This window comes from Pleurodeles waltl, chromosome 4_2 (genome assembly GCF_031143425.1).
Source record: "Pleurodeles waltl isolate 20211129_DDA chromosome 4_2, aPleWal1.hap1.20221129, whole genome shotgun sequence".
Taxonomy (NCBI): Eukaryota; Metazoa; Chordata; class Amphibia; order Caudata; family Salamandridae; genus Pleurodeles; species Pleurodeles waltl.
Genome location: NC_090443.1, coordinates 564,577,675 through 564,603,002, shown reverse-complemented (window position 1 = coordinate 564,603,002; position 25,328 = coordinate 564,577,675).

The window sequence follows — 25,328 nt, the reverse complement described above, 5'->3', positions numbered from 1 at the left end:
TATAGATTTTCTTGAATTTTAACTGTTCAAGTTCAGCTCGAGTTTAGTTTAGTTTAGTCAGAGTTTAGTTATTGATTGGTCTTGGGTTATATTGGATTTTACAGCTGTAATTAGGACTGCTGTTACTGAAGACTTTAATTTCTTATGTCCATTTTGACTCAGTCTCTCTCTATGGGATGTGTCTATGCTCTTTATGAGTTTGACACTTAGAATCATTACTTGAATTACATTAATTAGTGATTGATGCATTGTATGACTTTACATTTTCATTGTATTTTCTGTGTTTTAGGGCATTTATGGCATTTCATGCATATTTTCTCTGCAAACTATTTAACTTTTTCTGCATTAAAGATCCCCTATTTTGCCTCATATTTGGCCGACTGCTCAATTCTTTACGCTTTCGATATTTATTTCTGTTTAACTCCACTAGATTGACTGAAGATGCTGAAGCTGAATTATTTAGGTACATTTTTGGGGCATGTAAGTATTGAGGTTCAGATGAATATTGGGGTTCGGCTACCACAAGCGTGACTGGTACTTTGTGGTTTTGGGCGCTATATCAACCTAAAACCTTGAAATTGCATATTTCTAGTTCAACTGATTGGATTTCTGTTTTACTGATATAATTTTAATTGATAAAATATAAAATGTACTCTATGTTTCAAAAGTTGTTTGGGATTTTTCTTGTGTTTTCACTTTAATACTGCTACCAGATGGTAAAGCACAGGTTTATTTAGTGACTTATGTGAATCACCCTGACAAGGATTGTGGCTGTTGCCTGAGCGGGTCTTCTACCTCTCCGACCAACAACCTGAATTCTTACATTTATGTACACATGCAAAAGTAACCCATCAGGACTTGGTGGGTTCCTATTGTGATGCATTTTTGGAATTCTCTCCAGAACACAGCCTAGAAATTTGTTTTCTAGACCATTTGGTACTAAAGACTCAGAGGAGTAATTAGTGGACCTCAAACCCTCATTCATCATGAATAGACACACACAAGAATTCACACTAAGAATTTTTTATTTTTTATTTTATTAAAATCAGACACCTATTCTATTGCACACAATATGAATAGTTGCTACTACGAGAATAATCAGGATAATGACTACCTTTGTTAATGAACTGAGCAACAGAAAATACATTATTACAGTAATTTAAGATTTCTTTACATTGATATCCCACCGCCTTTCCTTGATGAACTAAACTAATTTTGCAACAAAAGGGCCTACTTGAGGTTCATAAATGGCCCTTCTCCCGCACCCACATACTTATTTCGAACAATGAGAGTAGTGTTCAATAAGGAGACAACATTTGCTTGGGAAAGCAGACAATCCTGGCAGAAGACTTAATGCACCTTCTCTGTAAACTAATATTTCTTCAGTACAGCTTAAATACTCTGCCTTGAACATTGTTGAATGTTTTAAAATAAACAATCAATATAGAAACCCCCACAGCCTTCTATCTACGTATGTACCATGAAACATTGCTTACTGTTTTAGAAACAATAACTGAAAATCAATAATTGAAAAGGTTTTCCCACCAGCTCACCCGTCGCAGGTCTCCTGACACTGCTGTCTCTGCTCACATCTCAGCTGCTGTTCACCCTCTGTCTCTGTTTTTGCCTCTTTGTCCTCTGTTTTCTGCTTTGCCCTCTACTTTTGCCTCTTTGCTCTCTGTTTTCTGCTTTGACCTCTATTTTGCTTCTTTGTCCCCTGTTTTCATCTCTGACCTCTTTTTCCTGCTGTTTTGGCTGCTTTGCTGTTTTTACTTCCTTTTGCCACTCTCTCCTCGCTTCCCCACTCACTTCCTGCCCACCTGCTTCCCACCGTTTCCATGCTCCCGCCTCTCACCACCCAGTGATGCTCCTTCCTCCAGGACCTATTTAATGGGGGCCACTGCGTGACCCCATTGAGCAGGTCCTCACACCAGGTCCCCCCCGGTGACAGGTCTTATGACACTGCTGCCTCTGAGCATATCTCAGCTGCCATTCACCCTGCGTCTCTGTTCCCCTTGTGCCCTCAGTTTTTGCCTCTTTGCCCTCTGTTTTCTGTTTTGTCATCTGTTTTTGCCTCTTCACCCTCGGTTTTCCCCTTTGACCTCTGTTTTTGCCTCTTTGCTTTCTAATTTATCTCTGACCTCTGTTTTCTGCTGTTTTTGCCTCTTTGCTGTTTTTCCTTCCTCTTGCCACTCTCTCCTTGTTCCTCTGCCTGCTTCCTGTATGCCCACTTACTGCTGTTTCCTTGCTTGCATCTCCTGCCACCCAGCAACCCTCCCTCTCCCAAGGGTCTACTTAATGGATGCTGTTGCATAACCCCATTGAGCAGGTCCTCACACCGCTCCCCCTGCGACAGGTCTCCTGACATTGCCATCTCTACACACATCTCCGCTGGCACTCACATAGTATCACTGTTGTCCTTGTTCCTCTGTTTTTGTCTCTTTGCCCTCTGTTGTCTGCTTTGACCTCTGTTTTTGCCTCTTTTCCCTCTGTTTTCCACTTTGACCTCTTTATTGCCTCTTTACCCTCTGTTTTCATATCTGACCTCTGTTTTTGTCTCTTTAACCTCTGTTTACACCTCTGACCTCTGTATTTGCCTCTTTGCGTTTTTGCCTCATTTTGCCACTCTCTCTTTGCTCCTCCACCTACTTCCTACTCACCTGCTTCCCGCTGTTTCCTTGCTCCTGCCTCCGGCCACCCAGCACCCCACCCTCCCAGGACCTACTTAATGAAGGCCACAGCACGGACCTACATAACCTCCCCACCTCAGAAACCTCCACTGTCTCTCCTTCCAGAAGAGATGCCAGTTCAAGACCCTAACACACGCCGACAAGGCCCTACATGACCGAGGACCAGCCTACATCAAAAACTGACTGAACTTCCATCAACCTACCGGACACCTGCATGAGCTCTTCATGAGCCCTTGTGCACCTTCCCTGCATCTGCCACAGACATAGCAGTGGCCTTGCCTTCTTCTACATCACCTCCAAGACCCGGAACGAGCTTTCCTTCCAACTTTGAAAAGCACCTTCTCTTGTGGATGTCAAAAAGAAGCTCAAGGCCTGGCTTTTCAATGGAGACATCACACGCCAGCACCCAGGTACCCCCAGAGTGACTGTGCTGTGCTCTACACATATGAATTCAAGATATCAAATTCCATGAAGTCTTGTTGATTATGTAAAAAGAATAACTATACTACAAGATATCAGGTAATGCTAGAGCAAAACATTAAACAACAGTATATTGAAGCAAGCTGAATTATCACTATACTTTATATGATATATATAGATACACACATAAAATAGGTCCTAATATTACGGTAATTTAGGATATCATTACATTCCTATCCCAACTCTTTCCCTTGATAAGCTAAACTAAAATTTGCACTAAAAGAGACCTACTCGAGGTTTATAGATGGCCCTGTTTCCACACCTGTATACTTATTTCAAACAATGAAAGCAATGTTCAATAAGGAGACAGTATTTAGGGGGTCATTATGATCTCTGGCGGTTCAGCCCGCCATGCCGGCAGTTAAAAAGACCGCCACCGGCATGGTGGGCTGAACCGCCATATAAAGAACACATGGAGGGCCGCCAATGGCGGCCCTCCTCCACCGCCAGGCTGCCTCCGACAGGCAGCCTGATGGTGGAGGCAATCATTATCCGACAGGGCAGCACTGCTGCCCCTCGGATAATGATCCCTACTGCCATCAGCCTTTCCCTGGAGGGTTCCCCCACCAGGGAAAGGCTTGCGGAAGGGGTGCCCCGGGGTTCCCTGGGGGCACCTGCACTGCCCATGCACTTGGCAGGGGCAGTGCAGGGGTCCCTGTGCAGTGCCCTATCGCGAAGGTCATTGTCTGATTTAAGGGCAGTGATCTGCGCGACGGGTGCAGCTGCACCCACCGCACACAGGCATTGACAGCGGGCCAGCAGAATGTACATTATACGGCTGGCAGGGTTCCAGGGGGGCTGGCGGTCAGTTAAATGACCGCCAGCATAAACACTGTGGTTAACACCGCCGTGTTCATAATGAGGGCCTTAGTCCTGTCTCTGTACCTCAGCGACTATGTTGTCTGCCCTCAGGCATGGAAATAGTCCTGGAAGAAGACTCAATGCATCTTCTCTGTCAGCTAACATTGCTTCAATGTGGCTTCTATACTCTGCCTTGATCACTGTTGAATGTTTTAAAATAAAAAAATCAGTATAGCAGCCCCTCTGGCCTTTTGTCTACATACATTCCATGAAACATTGCTTACTCTATAGAAACATAAATCATGATATCAGATTATATGAAAGCTTGTTGATTATTTAAAAATAATAACTAGAAAATCAAGATACCAGGCAAAGCTAGAGCAAAACATTGAACAATATATTGAAGTAAGCTGCTGAATTATCAGTACTATGTATAATAAGGTGTGTGAGTAAGTATTAAATTAGAAATATATATTTATGCCCAACGGTGAATACATAACATGGGCCATAATATTATTTTTTATTTTAGCTATTGCATCTTGGTAAAAAATCCCAAAATGAATCTGAAAAGAATTAAAAGCAAAAAAATGCATTAATCGAATGCTCATACAGATAAAAATGAACAGCAGCAGCTTCTGATTTGCCTCAATTAAGTTCATTTTGTTATGAGAACCAATGGACATTTTTTAACCTGCAGCGCCATAGGAGGAAATATATAGATGAAAATAATGATGACTCTCCTGTAGTGGATGAGACAAGAAAATTTTCCAACTTCAGTGGAAGTTTGTGGCTTTTCTCCAGACCTGGATGATGAAAACGCCTTAAGACTTGGAAAAAATTAGGACGCTGAAATCGCAGTTGAATAAGGTGTCAGTGGTGATCAATTTAAAACAATTTGAAACATAACACCAAATGAAATGAGAAAAATTAAACTATTGATGGTTTGGTGCTTACTGAGGTAGGAACTGGTGATGACACCGGTGATGACATTGGAACAATGTCAAAAATAGCTCCCTTAATGGTAGGCAACTGCATTTCAGTACAGTATGTCTGATGCACCCTGAGTGGTTGTAATATTTGCTAAATGTTGAAAGACAATTTTGGTTGTTGTTCCAATGGAGAGTCTAAGAAAACTATAGCATAAAAGTTAATGCACTAAAAAGCAAGTCTCAGATGGGGAACGTGAAACTTGTGAAATGGCAAAGTCCAGCTTTTGTTTAATATTTTAACATGCCTTACCCCAAAGTAGTATGCATTGCTTCATCCCATTGGTGTTCAGTTGAGTAGAATCCATTTTTATATTCATGTTGACATCCATGTTGCCTTTATTTTTTTCAGACAAAAATAAGAATTGCACAACCAACTACAAGAAGTGTGGTTGATATTCCCCCAAAGAGATTTGAAAACAAGAAACTGAAGAAGAAAGGAATTAATCCAAAAATAGCCTTGAATTCAGTCAATACGACAAATCCAATGGCTTTAAAAACCTTAACTATGCCTGTTGTGTTGCAGGCATGGATATGGTATGTAATAAATCAGAAAAATAAGTCAGGAACTGAGTATGAAGGAGCTGCTAAATATAAGAGGCAGATGGACTGTTTGCAGGGCTAATGTTTTGACACTTAGATTGAAGGTATCTCTTTTTAAGTCACATTTGCAAGAAGCTTGATTCCTCCAACAACATAAGTACTTAGCTATTTTTGGCCATGGGGAACTTTCAAACAGTTTTTGGGGAGGATAAAAGGTAATGCCATAGTACTACTGATTTTTGAACAGTGAACACAATAATAAATCCTGGGATCCACTCACAGCAAGGTTCATTTGTTATAATTTGAGATGAGTGAAACAGAGGCTGCAAAATGTTTACAAGCAAGGCTGACCTCAAAGGGTTACAAGCGCTGTGCAAATTGGTAAAGAAATTACTGTCCTAGTTGGTTAGTGCATGCAGATGTGCAAGTGAATGTGTGATTATCCTTTATCCAGCAGGTGAACTCAAAACTAAACTTCCAGACGTGTTGAAGAAAAGTATTGTAAATATTTGCATACCAGTCCAAGGATGTGTGTTTTTGAGAATCATAGAAATAAAAAGCAGTGCTTGGCAAGGATATAACTTCAAGCAGGAGTCCCATAACATTTGAATCTTCTGCTACAGAAAATGGAATACCCTCAATCTGTTATATTGATAAACAATTGTATCATGCCTCTTTTTTGGAGCTCGTTATCTGTCTTGACATTAAATTATGAGGTTGAAATGAGACAGAGTAGTTTAGGAACTGCTAGTTCACTTTATGCATTTTCTGAGATTCTAACCCTCAATTTAATTGTGTTATGTTCACATTTGAGCCCACCCTTGTTCCGGGAGATTCAAATATTCTTTTAAAAGATTAAAAGGTAGAAGAAAATGGTTGGATTTGTATATAAACATTTGGAAGGTGTTTGAAAACTATTATCAATACATTTAAATGTGCATTGATTGCATCATTTCTCTGTTAGTTCATCTAACATGGTTTGAAGTTTCAGAGTGTGTATGCCATTCCTTTATGACACCATATATCAGGATATATACAAATCTTTTATTATTTACAAGATGTGTTCCTACAAGAAAATCACTTTAATCCATCTCTTCACTATACTTTAACAGATGTTTTTCTACAGCATACAAACCCAAGTGAGACATCCATTTCTGGTATTGCTTTTTCACTTTGTATGTAGTTACAGTTATAGGAGAATATGTGTCATACCTAGGATCTGGTCCACTTGCCAACAGACTAGGAGCTTTTGACAGAAACCTGCCCATACACTTATCACCATGTGCTGGCCATAAGGCTATACCATTTAAAGCAAACAATTTGAAAATGTATGTTCCTTTCCACACTATTTCATTCGAATAATTAGCAGAAATGTTTTGCTTTCATTTCCAGCCTGAAAAATGTGTCAAATTGATTTTAGCAATTGATAGTGTTTTTAGCTCTCTAAGATATGCAAAGCTCATGCGCATGCTTTGTAGCACCATCTTAATTGGACCTATTATTTCTCTGGGAATCATGAATGCCTTCATGCTAGTGCCCTTAATTTGCAAATTAAATTCCCCACACGCTCCCTTCCTTAATATTTTCATTCCAGTATGCATAACTATGTTATACAAATGAATCCCTACATTGTGTGGATTATCAGACCTTTCATCACTTTTGAAATAGGAAAAATTCTCTGTGATTTTTTAGACTCTTTGGGGGGTGGGATCTAACAGTACTCCCACTGTGTGTAGTTATATATTTCTAGGCATATGTTAGGTTAATGGATATAATGGTGTGGATAGTGGTGGGAACAAAACAATACCTGATGTTCTTCAGTGTTAATATATGGATCTTTACTGTACAATGAAGTCAAATCAGTCAATAGCTGTTTAACAGCATACGTCCCATGAAACCCCAAAAGTGCGAGGAACAATGTCATTCAGGGAGATTTTTAAAATGTAAAGAATTTGAATTATTTCTGTTGAGCCCATAACTTCATAAGTAACCTTTTCCCAAACAAAACCGTCCATCAAAGGATATGCAGTGATGTTCACAGCATGATAATCCCTTTATGATCTGTCAAGAGAATGAGGTTGCCATTCTTGTACCACATGAAACAGCACCACTCTTCAGTAATGTGGTTTCCTGTGTAACATTAAACATTAACATTAATACATTAACATTAATATTATTAACTACATTAGAATGGACAGAATTCCAGTAGCAATCCAATGTATGACCATGGTGGAATTTTTTTTTTGTACAAAAGTAGCTAAACATCACTACCTGATTCACAGTCATTTTTGTATGGCATTATTCCTTGCAGCGGCATCATTTCAATTTATTTGGGTTGTGTTGGTGGTTCACAGTAAGCGGTTCACAGGTTCAGAGGTTGTAATTGTTGATACTACAGAACCTAGTTCACTTGTTACACAGAGCACTTGCATCATTGTATTCATTATTTGATGTTCTTGGCACCTGGTATGAAGCTGGAGACACAGCTTCTCATCAAGAAGTCTCATCAATACCCAGAATGTGGTCAAATGATTTCAAAGTGGCTATACTCTTCTTGAGTTAGTTCCTCCAAAGTAGGGAGAGGACGCATAGGTCTAATCCATAGGCACCTTGGTGTTGAGAGGGGTGCACTGAACAGAATCGGCCACATAGTGCTTTTTGATGTGCTTGATCAACATCTTCCTATTTGTTTGCATCAGGAGGACACAGCAAGATGACTGTCTGAGTGCATTCTACCAAAAGAACTTGATCAGGTTATCTATGTGATGTTACAAAGACTTGCTTGTGACGGACTTTCTCCTAAATTAGCTCACCTTTCAGCAGTGGCAGAGTTCATCTCATCAGACAATTTGGTTCTAATGTCTTGAACACTTTGTAACAAATACAACAATCAAAGAGGCTTAGATGATTTGATTTTTGAATCTGCTACCCTTCCAGGGAAATTAAGATCAGATGCATACTTTGATTCTCCAAAGAGTATCTCTTATGCATTGTGGTCGCCTAGTACTGCTAGACACATTGTTTAGAGCTCCTTCGACCCAGTAAAGGCTATGTCGCCATGCATGTGAATCCTGTATCTCATACACTAGAATTAAAGGCTTCATTAAGCCTACAATTAGCTACCTCTAGACGACCTTTGTGATTCCAGGCAGAGAGGGTCAAGATCAGACATAACATCTATAAATGCCTTAGTATTAAATGCAGTACCATTGTTTGAATAAAAATATATGAACCGCTGCAATTGTTTGTAAGCATTGCACATTTTTTATGACTGTTTTAGCAATGACATCTTTTGTGGCCAGACTCAAATGAATCTAGAGAAGGAATTGGCCATATCCAGTATGTACTTATATTGATTGACACTTGGTCAAGGAAACCTACCCCAAATGGTTTGTTGGTGATAGTATGGAGAGTAGGTACTGTTCTTGCAGCAGTTGAATACCTGATTTGTGTCAAACATTACATTGCTAAATGTTTTTTTTTTTATTTGTAAGCTTTGGTTAGTATGGCCACCAGTATCATTGCAGTATGATTCAGAAGCTCTAAATACACTTAATTAAACTCACTCATTTGGAATATGCCTATATCTAATCTCAGGTATGAAAGCCATAAGAATGTTACTTAAATAAGAGTGTGTAGAAACGTTTGGAGATGAAACAGTGTTGCCTGTATTGCTACTAAAGTGCCTGCATTGATCTTGACTTGAGACTCAGTTACAGCAGATAGCCTAAAGGTTTGCACCTCTGTCTTTGCAGCCAAGTCTACTGCACAGGTCACTTTAGCACAAACCCTTTCTCTTTTATGGGCCATAGGGTTCTGTGCACAGACCAAAACAAGGTAGTCCTATAGAATAGGTTCATTTGTCCAAACTTGGTGACTTTTTAATTGATTTCCCCTTTGAATATATGAATCTGTTTAAGTGCCACTGTGGTAAATTTAACTTCGGTGTTTTAGCGCTAAACACAGAATGCTGAGTCCTATACAATAAGTGTGAGAAGTGATGGATCAGTAATAGGACATGTATTTCTGCTAGTCGTGTAGTGTAGTGTGGAGTAAAACATTAGTATGTGTCGATAGAACTTTGAAGTCGCCATCTTCAAGAGCTCCCTGCCATACAGCATAGGCTGTAGATTATCTCTTTTTAGTGCTAACCACAGGCTATGTGGAGCATGCATATAGAACATTCTCTCATACTGATGCATGGCAAAAATATTTGGAGCTTGTGGAATGTTCTGTGTATATTACACTAATCCCTGAGTCCGAAGTGTTGGATCGTATTCAAATTTTACATCAGTTGTATTTAAAGAGGTGACTTACTACATCCAATGTAGGTGTAGAGCACATGCATTGGGAATACTAGCTTTTATTGGTGTTTCCAGTATAGGTATGAGAGAAAACATAATGACTTGTTCTACCTGCTCTGGAGGACGATCCTTCAGTATAGCTATTTGAAATGAAACAAGAACTTTCTCAGTAGGAAAAAAACATTTCTGTGCTGGGAAATATAAATGTGATCATTATGCTATGGGAGGCATCTGTCCTTCACTGTAAACTATGTATGTGTAGTCTGAAGTGCTGGTAACAACCCTAATTACTAGGGTTGTCTTGTTGTCCACTGTTTTTACACATTTACTCCCTCATTACGAGTGTGGCGGTCTTAAGACGGCCACACTCGCTGTGGCAGTCGGACCACTGCCAAAGTGGCAGTCTGACCGCCACATTACGACCGACGGCCTTGTGGTGCCGGCGGTCTTAACCTACCAGGGCAATGCTGCTAGCAGCGCTGCCCTGGGGATTACGACCACTGTGTCTGCCAGGTTTTGCATGGTTGTTCCACCGCCATGCAAAGGATGCCAGAGACGGGGTGCTGGGACCCTGTCGTGCTTTTCACTGCCTGAATGACAGGCAGTAAAAAAGCACGACGGGTGCTATTGCACCCGATGCACCGCAACATTGCCATTGGCTCTATTACAAGCCAACGTCAATGTTGTGGTGAATTGCCCACTGGCCCAGCGGAAAACTCATTATAGGGCCAGTGGGTGGAAAACTGGAGTGGCGGTCTTCTGGCCCAAAGAGAAGACCACCCGCCAAACTCATAATGAGGCACTTAGTCTTTAACATGTCTGCTTGCAGTTACCGTAGGATGATTGTATACGTTTCCATACAATTTTTGTCTGAAAATGCAGGAATAATCCACTTATACAAGACCTTAACTCACTCATCACAATATGTCAAGTAAACTCTCTTGAAATTAAGAATCCCTAACAGGGCTTGTAACTTTCTTAAAGTATTTGGAGGTAGTAAAGTAGTGCACTTCTGTAGGAAGTCAGGTGCACGTTATTCCATTCACTACCCTTACTGGATAATTCATGTCCAAGGAAAAAAACATTAGGGTATGCAGTTTTAGATTTTTTAAAAAGTTTATTTAAACCTGAGTTAGGCTAAGAATGTCACTTTTCAGTTCACCCTATTGGGGTGTTCAGTCAAGCCATCATCTGTTGTATAATATCATCACCATATGAACACACCTCTGGATCTTCCTAAATCAACTTCATAATTCTTGCTGCAAAGAGTCCAGGGATGTTCTCATAACTATGAGGTAATCCAGAGGTGTTCTCATACCCACGAGGTAATCTTGTATAGGCATACTGAGAACCGCAGTATGAGTAAGTCACTCGCATGCATATCTTTCCCTGAGCTCTTCAGCTGCTTTGAAGAGAAAAATGCTTGTAACATTACCTTCTCACTTTGAGGTGTATCCCTTAACAAAAGTGAAGGCCAGTTGTCTTCTGTAAGGATGATGTCATAAGCATTCAACAAATGAGACCAGAATATGACTTTGATTTTGCGCAATATGTCTACCTCAATTTGTATTTCTACATAGTAAACCATGCCTAGGGGACTTACGTGTCTATCCACTGTTTCAGCCTGCATATATTATTTAGCTGGAGTCAACGCCAAATGCTCTTTCATCCCATATTGGGATCTACAGGGTCACACTGAACCTCTGAGTAAAATATTTCAAAGGGATCTGCAGAATGTGCATTTAAAATAAGTGTTACCCCACATCAGTGTTAGGAAAATCCCTTGCCGAGATATGTTATGTAAGTGGTGCCCTGAGGTTTACTTCACTTGGATTAAATATCTGCCTCACTGTAAAACAGATTCAAAACATGAATTCAAATTGAAATCAAAAATAGGGACCAACCTTTTATTAGTGAAGTGCCTGACAAACCCACAGAGAGGAAGCACCTCTTGAAGAGAGGGAGTACATTGATTTTACAAAGGATGTGTCCACTGTTAATACTAGTTGGCAAAGTCCTGTGTGTATAATACAATATTACTCAAAGATCAGCCCTGTGAATTAATGCAATGGTATGCCATCTGGAAATCTCTCTAGAACACTGCCCAGGAATGAGGTTTCTACAACCTCAATATATTCAAGCCAGCTCAATTATAACATGCTCTGAAACAATTGTTTCAATTACTTTGGCATTTCAGAAAATGTGTGAGAACACTGGGTGTTATGAATTTTGTGGATCCCTGCAGATTCCAGAACTTTCCTTCACAGTAATGTGAGTAAAATGTGCTATTTGAGCTAAAAGTAGAGTTTTGCCTGCATTCTTTGCAAGAAAACCTAGCAGCGCCACTTAAGGGTTCCCGGATTGCCCAATGACCAAGGACCTGACTATTGCAACCATTCAATATGTTATGTGAAAAATGAATTGATTTAGCCCCACTAGCTGTCCCATATGTCAAAACTACACTCAAAACAAAACAAATCCTCTTACTTGCTATGGGGTTGCTACAAACTGTTGGGGTTTTAGGGTTGAGAAATAGGTCAGAATAGTTATTGTCAGAACATGTTTCCAAAGGAAAAGCATGTGTTATCTTGCTCATAACTTTGGTGCGGTTTGTTGAATCTTTGCAACAAATTCCCAAAAAGTATCATTCACCTCAAATCTTTCATGTAATGTTTCGGGGTGATCCTTCAAGTGGGGGCCCGGTAAAATGGCATGTCCCAAACCTCATTTTCCTTATTCATTTTTCCAGAGGAAAATTGAACAGCAGTACCACAAAAACCTCTGACTGGAATCACACAAAATTTGGCAGAAAGCTAGATCTTGGACCAGAAAACATGTTTTTTCTGATTTGGTGTAAATCTGTTTGGTAGTTTTTGCTAAATTTATGCTCAAAATCTCTGTATATTCTTTGCGGTGCAGGATCCATGGAGTAAACAGGTCTTAATATAAGATCAGATTGACTCCCCCACATCAGATTTTGTGGCAACCATTTTAGGATTCAGGCCCTCCTTAGTGTGGTGGTCTTAAGGAAGCCACACCCACAGTGGCGGTCTTACAGCTGCGGACCTAGCAGTAAAGACCGCCGCATTACAAGTAGGCCGGTTTGGCCAAATTCAAACCGCCACAAGGCCGCCCAGCCCGCCGGTGTGGTTGCACCGACGGGGCCCACGGAGATCTCCCCGGGCCGGCGGCAGGCCTCCATATTAAGAGCCAGCATACCGCCAGACTTTTCACTGCAGTCACCCCACCACAAAAAGCCTGGTATTAATGCACGTGGCACACCCATACGTCCACACACCTCCATGCACCCTCCCACCTATCCACACACTTGCAAACACCCCCCACCCAACGGCATGTATCCATACAAACACCCCACGCACTCTCACACTGACATACACACACACCCACTGGCACTCACACATACACACCCCCTCTGCAATCATTCACACCCCTTCCACGCATGCATACATTCACACTCTCCCCTCCCCATACATGCACACATCCCTCCTCATCTGCATACATGCAGATACACCCCCAACTGCACGCATACATCCAGACACCCCTTCGCTCGCTCACATCAGACACCCCCATTTGCACACATACACGCACTGAGACACCCCATTTGCACACATACATGCACACAGACACCCCAATTCACACACATACACGCATTCAGACACCCCCATTTGCACACATACACGCACTCAGACACCCCATTTGCACACATACACGCACTCAGACACCCCCATTCACAGACATACACGCATTTAGACACCCCATTTGCACGCATACACACATTCAGACAACCCTCTGCTTACAAATAAACATGCACTTGAACCCTGACACACCCCCTCCCCTCCGTTTCCATTTGGACACACACATCCTCCATGCACACATGCATACACACATGCACTCACGCACACCCATTCCTCTACACATACACGCACACACCACACACATGCACCAAACACCCCCTCTCCTCTTTCAGATGGTCCACTTACCTGTTTCGGCAAGGTGGTCGTCCGGGAGAGGATGGGTCCTGACGTCTTCTACCACCAGCACCACACCGCCGTACAGGACACTACCACGCCATATTATGCATCGTAATATGGCAAGCGGAGTCCTGTTGCCATGGTGGTGCTGGTGGTGGAACTGCCTCCCGACGGGGTCACATTTCCACCCATAAATGGGCAGAAATCCACAGCAACTCCGAATGTGGCGGTCTTCAGGCTCGTTGGCAGCAGTGGCTTCAGCAGTCTTGCAAAAAGACCGCCAAAGTCTTAATGAGGGCCTCATGGACTAAGGCCCCAGCCCTGTAAATAAGTTTAAAAATATGAGTAGGGTCCTCTTAGGCCAGTTCACTAAAAAATATTTTTTTAAAACATATTATCACAGCTTGGTAGAGGATACATGGTAAGATTCAGAAAAAAAGTGTAGGCTGCATGCTTTAAAAGAAACATGGTAGGGCAGGCCCAGAGAGGTAGCAGATTCAACTAGTTAGGGGAGGGGGTCATGCAGACCCTTCCCCAAGCCTCTATGATGCCCAAGAGTCCCCATACTTTGATAATGGAGAGGGGGTGTATGAATGGGGCGGTCCTCCCCAAAAACTGACCCTGGGTTTCCATCCCCTAGACCTCGATCACAGCGTCCCAGGGACCCCATCCCAATAATATGCTACTTTACATTTAAAAACAATCTTAGAAATTAAATGAAAAAACAAAGGTTAAAGGGATGTTATAGTTTTGTAAAAATATCAGTTAAAACACACTGTTTTAAACTAACAAAACCACTGAAACACACCAGTTATAGTTTATCTCAAGTATGTATGACTCTTGCTCTAAAGTAACTATAAGTTGTGCCCCTCTATGCACTGCTAATTACCTCACATATTCCATCACTCATGACATGATCTATGACATCATTGATAACATCAATTGGGGCTCACTGGGGCAAACCCCAATATGCCCCCCAAGAGGGGCAAAAGGCAGAAAGACTGTATTGTCTGGGATGAGGGAAGCACTGATTCTTACCCAAAGGGCTGCTCCCCTCTTGAATTGACATTCCTGGGGCAAACTCTCTAGAGGCGGCACAAATATTGGGTGCCCTTTTTGAGGTAGGGGCGTAACCTGATGTCAGGGAGGGCCACCCACACCCCTTTGGATTTCAAGTCCTGGTATGCAGTGGACTTTCCACCACCTGGAGGGCAGATTGGGGGTAAAATCCCAATCTGCCTCCAAAGACTGTATTGCCCGGAATTTAGGGGGGCACTGGTACTTGCTGAATGGGTTGCACCTCCCACAATAAAAGGATTCTCTGGTGTTGTGGTGGGTGCATCCCTGCTTGGGCATTCTCTTCTGAGGGGAATCCCCAGACAGGGATCCACTGGGGAGAGATAGCACTAGCCCCCTTTTCAACATTTCTCCTCCTCCATAGATTGGTACTGGAGGGGGCAAAATTATGTACGCGGCACCAATCAAATGTGAGTGTATACCACACCAAAAGCCTTTTCTACTTTCACTTTGCCTTACTATGACAAAAAAAATCCAACTCAGGATGTGAGGGAGGCTTTTTCCTCGTGTCCTAACTTTGATTTTAGAAAAGGAAATGCTTCTGGTGTTTTCACAAGAAGCATTTTGTTTTCTTGTGTAGCCATCAACACTTTCCTGACGGCCATAATGTAAAGGTAGTGCAACCCATATATAGTGTTAAAAGATATTTAATTCAAAAGATGTTTTAAATTAAACTATTGTGATAATAATTATAAATTTAATTATTGATTTGCATTTATTTGATTTTTCATCAAACATTTGATGAGATAATGTGATATAACTCTTACTTTTTTTAGTTCAAGGTGAATATAATAACTTTGGGTTAGTTTATATTTTTGATTAAAATATCATCTATTTTTTTAAGTAAATAATAAACTTTATTATTTTTCCTGTACATTACCATAGGGACATCTCGGGCTACTTTTGATAATGCCACCACCTGCCACCTGCCACCTGCCTACCTGACAACCTACAGCATTCGCAATTCTGCATGGGGGTGGTCTCCTCTGTAGTGTTGTCCTCAGTGTGGCATCTTCCTTGCAGGCCAGGCGATTGTCACTGGGCATTATGGGGCTAGCCTAGTTCCTCGTAGAAGCATCTCATCAGTGTTGCATGTCAGGAAACAAAATGCCTGCAGCATCTGGAAACACTCTACGCCATGGTGAGATCTGTATGATTATTCCACTCCAGGTTTCAGATATTGGGAAATAGGCTTCCTTTTTAGGCATGTTTAAAAGAAACTCCCAAAGCAAGATGGCAAAATATTAATTCCTGTTTCTTCACAGGTTCACTTCCTCCTTAGGGCTATAAAAATAGACCAGACCAGTAGCAACTTGCATTGGAATTTCTCTTTTTAACCTGTCGCTAGCTTGATGGACCCATTTGGTTATCCTTATTTCCAGTCTCTTTTATTATTCTGCTACCTCTGCTGATTAGCATGGCTTGGTGGAAGATTTCTTTTCACTGCTACAGTTTTTTCCCTTCCATTTCGCTTCAACTTTTCATCACACCTCCTGAATTTCTGCTACATTCTTGAGCCAGAGGTCTTGCCAGAAAGTGGGTGGACTTTCCTTCTCAAAGCCATTGAACAAGATGCCTGTCCTTGACAGATAAGTTACTAATCAAACCTATACACTCGTAAATCCTTTCCTAGTAGACTCAACCCCTATTGGAGAGATGTAAGACTGCACCTAGTTGTAAAAGTATATTTAGAAATGGTAAATAGAAAAAGTATAAAGTAACAACTAGTTGCAATGGTAAGTTTACACATGAGTACATCTACATGTGTATATTTACCTTTGTGAATATGTGTAGATCCCTGCCTGTATGGTATTTATCAAGTCAGGACAGAAATCTTTGTCAAGTAGTAACATTCACAAGTCCCACACCCTCACATGAAGATGTGGAGCCTCCTACAACAGAGAGTACATCAATAAATCTATTACTAGTAAATTTACTGTCTGATTTCTGCCATACTTTACTCAGGTGGAGAACTTAGGATGGAAGGGAAGAGGTAAATAAAATATACAACACAACTCTCACACCTGACACAAAATCACCTTGCAATCACATAAATACACCCCACATCCTGGGCTATGCCCTCTTTCCCTTGAACTGTACAACTAACAGGACACCATACAACACCTACAACCATTCTTATTCAACAGGTAGAGGAATTTTACTCAGGAGCTATCTTTATAGTTGATTATTACATGGGCCTACATGTTCTGTGTAGGAAATTGGGTTTTTGGTTGAAGATGATGAAGTGAAGACCCTCCTCAAGCAGCAACCACAATCAGTGGCGGGTAAACCACAAAGGTCACTAAACTAACTTGAGCTTTACCCTCTGGTAGCTTGGCACAGAAGCCGTCAGGCTTAACTTAAAGGCAATGTGTAAAGTATTTATGCAACACTCAAACAGAAATAAAGTGAAAACACAACACAAGAAAATTCCCACACCACTTTAAAAAAGTAGAGAACCCTTTAATAAATAAAATGACAGGAGAGTGACATAAATTCCAATCAGTACAACTGGAGTTATGATTTAAGAGTTGCGAATTTTAAAATTGTCGTTAAAAACTAGTGCCTTAAAGATCAAAGTGCCAATCACACTCACCTAGTCATGTGAGACTAGGGCACAGTCATATGCTATAGCCGACCACGATGGAGAGCAAGTTTGGGTGTACGCAGTAGATTGGGCCTCGTCTCTACTTACATTTGGACATAGAAGAAATTTTGACGGAAAATGTCTGAGAAGGTAAAGATCAGCGGGGTAAGGTAGCCAGCAGTGTCTGAAGTGAGGTGTCTTTATCGGAAACCCACTGGATAAGGTTGCAGTAGAGAGTTCTACATTCAGACTTCTGAGATAGCCAGACAGCTGCTGAATAGGATTTGTGGCTGCAGAGAAGAACATAAAAGTAGCTATAGTGAAGCCAGGCCAACCAGTGATGCAGGTAGCCCCGGACTCCTATTGGTTCTCAGGCCATTTTTTGGTGGAAAATGTTCTAAGTCCCATGTTTCAGTTTTTGGCTGTTTGGGAACATTTGTCACTACTTTCATGGGTCCAGGAATGGTGGGGTCCACTTGCAAGGTAGGACCCACTTCAGGGAGGGTTCCAAATGTAGGTCTGAAGTTGTTTAAGGTTGTTGGTGCTTTTTGTGTCCCTTTAGCTCAAAACAGTAGGCCAGCCAAATAGCCCTTGGAGTGACTCTGGTAGTTCTGAGATCAAACAGCAAGACAGGCCTCAAGCAGCAGGGCAGTCCTCTGAGGGTGCAAAGCAGGCCTGAAGCAGCAGGACAGTCCTTTGAAATGGAAGAAACTTGTAGACTCCCTTCCCCATATCTGGTTCTAGAAATTACCCTCCTCCCCTGCCCATGCTCCAACAGGTCTAGGATGACAAAGAACTTGTGTCAAGTTCTTATGAGTGTACAGAGTTAGTCTCTGAAATTTAAAAGTGGGTCAGGGAACAGCTCCACCCCTCCCATCCTGGCTGAGAGAAAGATACAAATGCCAGCTTTGAACTACTCACAGTAATGTAACCCATCACACACTGTGCAGGCACCAACTAGTTAGGACAAGAAAATTCCAACTTTCTAAATTTGGTATGTTCAGAATTGTTACTTAAAATACCTTACCATTAAAGAGGATTTTAAATTACAATTCTTTTGAGACTAAACATTATGGCCCATATTTATATATTTTTTAGCGCCGCATTTGCGACGCTTTTTGACGCAAAAACGGCGCAAACTTACAAAATACAATTGTGTTTTGCAAGTTTGTGCCGTTTTTGCGTCGAAAAATGACACAAATGCGGCGCTAAAAAAGTATAAATATGGGCCTATATTTTTACCTTTTCCCAAATAAACGTTAACATCTATTAAATTTAGTAAGGTAATCTAATGTTATCTTATGGAGAGGTAGACCTCCAAGTAGATAAAAAACACATTTGAGAGTTTTTCACTACTAGGACATGTAAAACGTATAAGTGCATATCAAGTGTTTCAAATACACTGCACCCTTCCCCCTGGGCAGTTTAAGGCCTACATTAGGGTTGACTTATGTGTATTAAAAAGGGAGGTTTACTTCTTGCAAAAAGGTTTATTTTGGTAGATTGAATTGATGGTTTCAAACTGCATGCAGGCTGCAATGGTAGGCCTGAGCCATGTTTCAAACAACTTGTTAAGAGGGAGGCACAATAGGTATAGGGTAGGCCCACTACTAGCATTTAATTTACAGGCCCTGGGTACAGGAATTACCACTTTACTAGTGAGTTATAAGTAAATTAAATGTGGCAATTGGGAGTAAGGCAGTTTTACCATCTTTACAGTTGTGTGCGCAAACACTTTAGCACTGGTTTGCAGTGGTAAAATACAGAGAGTCCTAAGGCCAACAAAAACACATTTCAGCAAACAGGAGGTGGTAAGCCAAACGATTTGGGGGAAGGCCACACCAAAGGCTATCCCGTCTAACAGTCTGCCTCCATACACCCTCAGTGGAGCAAAGAAGGTGACCATATGGAACGAGTTGTTGTCAAAGCTTTGGTGGTGGAGGAACAAACAGGTGACCTCAGGAAAGAGTCCAAAGACAAAAGGAGGTAAATGAAGGAGAACTTCTCTATGATACAAGTGGTAAATATTTTTTCCTGGATGAGGAGCTAGATCCTGCCTCCTTTTCATTCCAATCAAGACTCGTCTCTTTACCACCCTGACCTACTATAAGATCTGCCTTTTCCAGGGGGCCCCAATGTAAGGCCAGGTTATAACCTAACACCCCTCTCTCACAACTAATATGTGCTCTCATAGTACTTTGTTCCTCTCCACCCTTCACAAACAGGCAGAAATCACACATGTGTTTCTCTAGGAAGATCCGGTTGACAGATAGGGTAGTACCGCCATTATTTATACATGTGCAGTTAATGTCTGGGATTGTGCCATAGGTGAAGTGTACTCTGCTCCGAGTCTGAAACCATGCCAATGATCACATCAGAAGAGAAGTTGTATCTGACAACAACTGTGCCTTGCACATGACAAAAATGCTGATCCTTTGCCTGTGAACCCTTGTTTATCCCCTCATATAATTTATTCTCAGATTGATGGCCAATGCAACAAAAATATCCACTCACATGTCTGTGTCTTAATTTCTTATGTGGCTGCCAGTGTGTGATTTGTTGCTGTTGTAAAGGATTTCACCTGTTCATCTGTGTGGTGCAGTCCTGACTGTTCATTTTCTCCCTTCATGCAGAAGCTGGTGTGTCATATGTGTTTGAAGCCTGGTTGGACAATGCATTTTCTATAACGGGGAGCTAAACTTAATGTTGTTTTTATTTTTACATTTGAATTTAGTATTAAAAAGATGTCATATAATAAAAAATATTTATTGGAAATTCAAAATATTTTCCCTTTAGTGTTCTATTGTTCCCTGTGTTTTATTGGCGTTATAACTTGTTTCCACTGATTTCAGCGAGAGTCTGTTACAGTACCAGTTATTTGCCATGTGTGGAACTTAACTCACTCCAAGGCTTTGCTGGGGTAGATTTTAACCATGTGGTAACCCCACAAGGTAAAATCACATAAGGCTTTGCCTGAGCAGCAAAGCCTCATTCCTGTTTTTTATTTTTTTGAGATGAGGGAGTATATAATGCTCCTCAATGCAAAAACATCTTCCCCTTTTATCTCCTACTACCTTAGCCTCCTTGTCCACCCCACACTACCCTGAAGGCTCTGGATACACTTACCACCGTGTTTCGTAAACCTCCTGCAAGTGTGAATTCAATGTAGTTTTATAAGTGGAAATATCAGCTCATGCATAAATCTCCCATTCCATGGTGTTTAACTTGTAAGCCAAGGGTAAAGGGGTGGATTTACCACATGGTAACAGTACAATCAAATGTGATTTTGCCATGATTCCATTACCGTGCAACTCAGAATGAGGGGCTAAATGATGTACATCAGATGGGTAAAGTGGCAGCAAAGTGGCTGCATTTTAAGTGGAATTGATCAATTGTGGTCCAGTTTACCCCTCTCCAAAGATAGCAGGCCACTGCCGAACATTAAAAATACCAGAGGAGCGTTTCCGGCATCTATGGAAGCGTGCTAGCCAGGTAGATAACTGTTAGAGATCTCATCTACAGCAAAAAAGATCCAAGGCTCCTAGCAACAAAACAAAGGGCAACAAATGAGGTAGGAGGAGTTAGGAGGAATGGTACTGAGCGAATCAAGAGGGAGAACAAAACAAAAGTGCAGGGTTCAGAGGCCATGTGAACCAAAGGAACAGCATAACAATAGTGCAAATACGCAAAACGTTGTCAGGCAAAGGAAGCATGGAGAAATGGGGCCTTATTTAGAGTTTGGCTGAGGGGTTTGCTCCTTCACAAATATTACGGATATCCCATCAGCCGTATTATGATCCCATTATTGCCTATGGAGCTCCTAATATGGTGGACAGGATATCCGTCACGTTTGTGACAGAGTAACCTGTCCACCAAACTGTAAATCAGTCCCATAGTCTTTTGTGCTGCAGCTAACCAAAGTATCCCAGAAGCTGATTATACCATGTGGCACTTCACAGTCTAATCTCTGATGGGACTGGTAACCTTCCATCTCACTGTCTTTCAAGCTTTTGAGTCCCTCCCCATGAATGTGTATGATTCCCATTTGAGATGTTGCATGAAATGGCAAAACTGTACTAGATTCTTTTACCATATTCTGCACATCATGCTTATGATAAGCAATGATTTACTTCTTTGTGGATGTGTTTTAGTATTTGTATGCCCAGCATTAAACCTCTTCCTAAATTTCCCTTGCTCCACCCATTAATTCCCCATTTGCCAACCACTCCTTCTTGTCCATCCCACATTTACTACAAAAATGTACATCTTCATGTGCATTGAATTTTCACTGGTGGCGGAAATTAGGAAGGTAGGTCTAGGCATATATCTCCAGCTGGATGCTTGTGAACAACATTTTTGAGTGATTAAAGTAGCGCTACTGGAGAACTACATCCTCGTCTCAAAAAAAGCTTTTTTGAATTGACACCTAAGGGCCTGATTTAGACCCTTGGCGGAGGGGTTTCTCCATCACAAACATGGTGGATATTGTGTCCGCCGTATTACTATCTCCATAAATTAAAATGGGATCATAATATGGTGGACGGGATGTCCATCACATTTATGATGGAGTAAACCCCTCCGCCAAACTCTAAATCAGGCCCTAAGGGCCAGATGTAGCAAGCAGTTTTGCCCATTCTGTGTCTATGGGAAAATGTGTTCGTATATATGGCCCTAAGTGTTTTAAACAAATTTAACAGTCAATATAGATCAGTTTCAGTCATCCAAGTAATCCTTGTAAATGCCACAGTTATTTCTTACAATCTTTATGGGATTACACTGTGAGAAAAATCGGATTGGGAGTAGGAAGGTAGGCGGAAGGAGACAGAAGTGAGGAGAAAATTATGCCTGGATCAGACTGTTTCAGTCCATTTAATATAGACGGAGAACCTGACATTTGACTTGGCCTGTGAAGCCACTGATTCTCTCAAAGGATTAGTGGACAAAGGCCCCCTTACCTTTGGGTGGTATTAAATGCCCATTTTTCTAGAAACTAGATTATTAGATCAGATATTTGGGTGTGGGGACAACGTGGACTGATCAAGCTATCTTCTGAGTAGCTTTAGGGGATTAGTAAGGCAAGATAGGTGTTTGTGGCCCAGGAAATCTAACACACACCTACAGCTCTTTCCACTATGGCTCATTGGTAGGACAACGACCTGAACCAGGTCTACAGAAGTATGTGCACTGTGTCCTCTGATTCCAGAGATTATTTTATGAAAAAAATATAGTGTAAACACAAATTGGAGGATTTTTAGGGAGCGAGTAACAAAGAAAAAATGTTGGTCAGTTGTATAATATGTAAACTAAATTATATTTGTCTGATTCGTCTGTGATGCATTTTGTGCATGGAGACCAAAACCAGTTTAAATGGGATTCCGGCGTTCTCTAGCATGCCAGGTAAATGAAGGTGGACCTACATTTTATATGGAAAGAGTAAACGAATGTAGGTTAACACGACTGTGTTTTGAACGTTACATCAAGAGGGTGGTAGTGATACATTTGAGCTATTTCTCAATATTGTTAACATTGACGCCTTTCTTGTAAATGCATTGTGGTGTTGTACATTTCTTCTGGGAATTAAGTGAATATTGAAAAGTATGTTTCTTGAAATGAGTTTATGCTTTTAGGTATTGTTTTTTATCCTCATTTTACAATCTAAATAAATGAGAGATGTATTATTATGTATTATTTAGTAATACATTTTTAATTGCATCATCATTTTGCAACACTATGAAGAGTTCCTAAAACATCCTAGTCAGGTACTGTACAATTATCAAGTCCATGAACTAATTTATTCCAGTATTCCCTCCTTTTCTTTAAAATACTCCCTCTTTCGGTAACACAATAAATCATTTTTATGGTATGTGAGGATAGCAACTCCCATCTGCTGGTGTTTTTTAGTTTTATCATATAAACCAAAACCTTGCTAGATTTCTCAGAATAGCTATGTTTAATGGTCTTCTATCCTTCTCTGTAATATACCACGTTTTAATCAATTGTTAATCACAATCTAATGTTTGTCTCACAATATAGTTTCCTGCATGCTAAGGTGTCATTGTGGTCACCTCATTGTACGCTGCCTCACCTTGTCCATCAGCACCAGACATTTGAATTGTGCTATTTCCTACTTCAATATTAATTATCATTAGAGCTACCTTCCTGAGACACTCCGGTGATGATCAGATCCATCTAAGGCCTATATTTATACTTTTTGACGCAAACCAGCCCCGGCGGTGGTTTGCGTAAACATTTTTACAGCCGGCTAACGCCATTCCTACGCACCATGTGGGCGCCTTATTTAAGGATTGATGTTGGCAGGCGCTGCAGGCTGGTCAGAGTAAAAAAAAAAAGACTCAAACCAGGCAGCACCGGCGTAGGGGAAAATGGGGGTTGTGCGTCAAAAAATAGTGCAAGTCAGGTTTGAGTCAAAAATCATGGCTGAAACCGGACTTGCGCCATTTTGTGGTGCACAACCACCATTGAAATTACTCCTCACTTAGCAAAGAGAGGAGTCATGCCCCCTTGCCCACTGGCAATGCCCAGGGGACTTCTGGCATGGCCATTGGGCACAGTGGCATGTAGGGGGGCCCAAATTAGGCCCCCCTATGCCACTTCAAAAAAATAAAAAAATCATACTTATCTCAACTTACCTGTACTTACCTGGGATGGGTCCCCCTTCCATAGGTGTCCTCCAGGGGTGGGCGAGGGTGGCAGGGGGTGTCCCTGGGGGCAGGGAAGGGCACCTGTGGAGTGCTTCAATGGTCAGAGACCATGGAAGTGAGCCCACAGGTCTCTTAACGCCTGCCCCGACTCAGGCGTTAAAAAATGGCGCACATCAGGCTGTGCGCCGTTTTTTAAGGCCCGCCCCCTCCTGTGCGTCAAAATGACGCAGGAGTATAAATAAGGCGCACAGGCCTTAAAGTCATTTTTTTGCCGGGAACGCCTACCTTGCATGTCATTAACGCAAGGCGGTTTCCCGCATCCAAAAAATTACGCACACGGAGGAATTTTGTCGGCCGCGGGTTGGGCATCAAAGTATAAATATGGGGCAAGGTTTGCGCTGAATGTGCGTCCAAATTTTGGACGCACATTCGGCGCAAACAGAGTATAAATATGCCCCTAAATGTCATATCGTACACATCATTGATTTAAAGTTAAACTCCCCAGTTCTGTAACGTCACCACAAGCATCCCTATCTGAAGGGAGTAGGATGGCATTCTCCATGCTTACATTTTTAATTTATCCTCACCACATATTATTTAGAAAGGTAAATACAGGTACTGTCCAATAGACAAGTATAACCATTGTTTAAATGGACGGTTTCATCTGGTCTAAAAAATATCTAAACTCAGGTGCAAGGTACCACTAGAACTATTTCTCCCCTAATCATCCATTTTTGAGTAAGTCCCACACAGATATTTAAGCTTGGATACATGTTCACATTTACTTCCTTCCTACAGTTTTCGGATCGTGTCCCTTCCCTTTCCTTCCACCTCCTGATCCGGTCTTTCTTTCTTACTTGTTTTCAGCTTTTCAATGAACTTGCATTATGCAAGTTTCATCCCCATCAATTTTTCGATTATAGATGCAAATAAATAATTTGCAGTCATAATTGTTTGGTAAGTTTATATTTACAGACAGCTGCTTGGTTTTCCACATTACTGTGCACTGTAATGCATAATCTATTACATAAATATATGTGGATTTGAAGACTATCTTCTTTGCATGTTACAACAGGATTTTGTGTCCTGTACGAAAGTGACTGGTGCTTCATTCCTTTATAATTTTTAGAATACAGCAGCCACATACCAACATTAGATAAACTCCTGGCATTTAATTGTTACATTTTAAGCAACTGATATTCCTCT